The sequence below is a fragment of the Etheostoma cragini genome, chromosome 6, assembly GCF_013103735.1.
Source record: "Etheostoma cragini isolate CJK2018 chromosome 6, CSU_Ecrag_1.0, whole genome shotgun sequence".
Lineage (NCBI taxonomy): Eukaryota > Metazoa > Chordata > Actinopteri > Perciformes > Percidae > Etheostoma > Etheostoma cragini.
The window spans coordinates 5,982,512-5,985,712 of record NC_048412.1 but is presented as its reverse complement, the minus strand read 5'-3'; positions in this window follow the sequence as shown (position 1 = coordinate 5,985,712).

Genomic DNA, 3,201 nt, shown 5'->3' with positions numbered 1-3,201 from the left:
CACATGAGAAGTGTTTAAAGTTCTACAAACTGTGTGCTTCAATCAATAAAGTGGTTTGTACACTTGCAACTTTGGTTTAGCGAATGGATTTTAGTGTTTTAGCAACTCAGAAATACTGTAAAACGTTGGTTTGGGATCCTGTGTACCAACTGGAGAATCCCTTTTGAGCAAGAGTGACAAGTGCTATTCAGACAACCTGACACACTCGGAATATTCAGCAGGACTGACAATGCCTGTTCCTCTCGATACCTTGGAGGGCGGTGACTCAGCCCCCCTCCACCACCACCGGCCCCATCTCTGAGGCACGGCTGGCACAGCTCTGAGTGAATTAATGAGTAAAAGCAGCTCCTGTAGCAAGGATGCCAGAGCATGTTACGGCTGCAGCCGATCCTTGTAAGTGGCGGTGAAGGCTGCAGTCTGCTTCAATAAGGAGCGCTCAGAGTGGGGGGGCTGGAAAGGAAGATGGGAGGGGGAGGAAGGGGAGTTTGAAGGAGATAAAGCCGATACCTGCATCTGCTGCAAACACCACCTGTGTGCAAAGTACAATCTTAACAAAGGGTTCAGTGGAGCACCAAACACTTCATTTACTGCAGTGTAAGGACCTCTGGAAGAAATATGACTTATTGAAAACAAGGTTAATACCCATTGAGTTTGAGATATCATTTTCAAGGGAGACCCGAGTACATAAAAATGTATAATTGAAGAAACATTGCGTAGTTTGTTTTTTTGGCATTAGTAATGATCCCAAACTAGTAAGTCAACAACTTTGCTAACACAGCCACACATCACATCAAGCAAGTGTAACAACTAAAAAAACATAGCTATATTACTTACTAGTCCAACAGCATGGCCAGCTTGTAGTTTTTTATTTGACAAAGCTCTCGCCAACGACTGAAAGCGGTTTTAATTAAATTGTCTTAACTTCCTCCATCAACGTTGGTCTCTTTCGCCTCTGTCATAATGTCGGTTGAGGCTTCTTTACCCGGTATTCTTGCCTGCTCCTGGTCCCAAAAATTACCCCTGAACTTTTGAGACCCAGACCTGCCCACCAACCAGACATCACCACCCGCCCCCTTCAACACATGTACATAGAGTGTTCAATATTAGCACCATCTACCTGCCCAATGCTGGTAAAATCTGTGATTGGCTGGTAGATTTGCTCCACTCACCAGCCAAAAAACAATGGCAATATATTGAGTCCCGAACACTGTCACTCAGCTGAGTGGTAAGTAAGATAGTATATTAATGTACTCACTGAGTCAAAATGGTTGCTTGGCTCCTGATGATTGAAGGAGGAGCATGTGTAGTAAAAGTAAAGCTGATAGCATTGCAGTAAAGGGGGGATGCTACAGCAAGGTCTATAGATTTGACCATTAAGGTAATGGATGTGACAACTGCACTAAACCTAGCTCAGTCTGCAATTCGCTTGGCTGGGTGGTACCAGTGAGGGATGTCTAAAGGAGCTGGGCTAGATCTACATAATTATCAGAGGTAATCTGCTGGCATTATGCGTGAAAGACGGGAGTAGGGTGATAGACTGATTAAGCTTGCTCAGCTCTGCCTTGTGTGTAATAATTATTACAAACTAGAACAACATTTGGGAGGGGTGGGGTGGGGTTGCGAATGCAAGGGGAAACGGTTAGACTAGAAAAAAATGGAGGCGACCGAGAAGGGTCAACTTGATCAACCAGTGGTGGACCCCTTGGGTCATTGGGTTGTTGTGTTTCCATTGTGGCTGGAATATTGAAAGAGGATGAGTAAAGATGAAACATCCTGACTATAATGTTGCTGCGGTTTTTCCATTCAGAGCGTGTTGGAGAAAAGCCACTGTCCAGTATTTGATGAAAGGGGGGGGATGAAGTGGAGAGGGCAGATGTGAGAAGTTGAGTGAGTGATGGATTGGCAGGAATTGCTCATAAGGGAGAGAGCAGCTTGAGTGGAGGTGCCCACGAGGCCGAGGAATGTGGATCACAGAGCGCAAGTGGCTGTGTAAGGCAGATTGGCTGTGGTCTGACTGCTGGCGGAATTTGCATTGACAATTGCTTAATGAGAATCGCTTTGAAATAGATCTGAATCAGACAGATTGCTCTGCAGTTCGGGATCCATTGTGAGTTAATTGCTTTGTGTAACCGAAGTTAACATTAGATTAATAGAAAAAGTTGAGACAAGTAGAACTGGATGGGTTGACCACGTATAAGTAGGCTTGACTGATGTATACAGGTGTGGTTGAGGCACTGCCCTGCTCCCAAACCTATGTTAACTAGTTAACTTTAGCTGTTTTAAACGCTGCTTTACACAACCTTATGTGTGATATGTGTACCTGGTTCTCTGAGTGCAGTTGCTGTGCTGTTCTCTGTTTACTGGCTGCTTTGTATAATTCGTTTTTCTGGAAGCCAGACACCTTGAGTTAAAAAAAATGATTTCTGAGAGATTTGAGAATGTTTTTTAGGCAGATTTGCACTCCTGACACGACCAAAATACCTTAGGGCCAGAAGGAATTATTTTCCAATGTAAACAAAACAGCATTGTATGCTTCTGGGGGATTGTCCCTGTCTGGAATTGCAGATGTTTGAGCATGTATAAATATTTATATGACATACACACACACACTTGTGTGAATTGGCAACTTTCAGGTTAAGTTTATGGACATGCAAATAACAATGGCTGGTTTGTGCATTGCACATGCAGTACCTGATGTGAAATGCACCTAACACCTATTTTACCGTGTTTTTCAAAGATTCTGTTTATCCTGGAATTTCCAAACATTTAGCTGAGAACATCATCTACAAACATCATAATGGCTTTTGGAAGAAACACTCTACAGATCAATGAAATTGTGCTTGGGTTCTTTCTACATATGACCAAAGCATTTGATACATTTAATCACAAACTATTATTTAAAAACTAAACATATATGGTGTGCAGGATGTTGCTCTCAGATGGCTTACCAACTTTTTAAAAGGCCGGGAACAATTTGTTAATACTAATAGCTGCACATGTAAAAAGGTTTAAAATACTTTTTAAAGTTCCTCAGGGCCTTATCCTTGGTCCTTTATTATTCCTGATATACATAAACAACTTGGCTATATCGTTATAATTTAATTTAAATTATATATATATATAAATATATATATATATATACACTCACCGGCCACTTTATTAGGTACCCCATGCTAGTAACGGGTTGGACCCCCTTTTGCC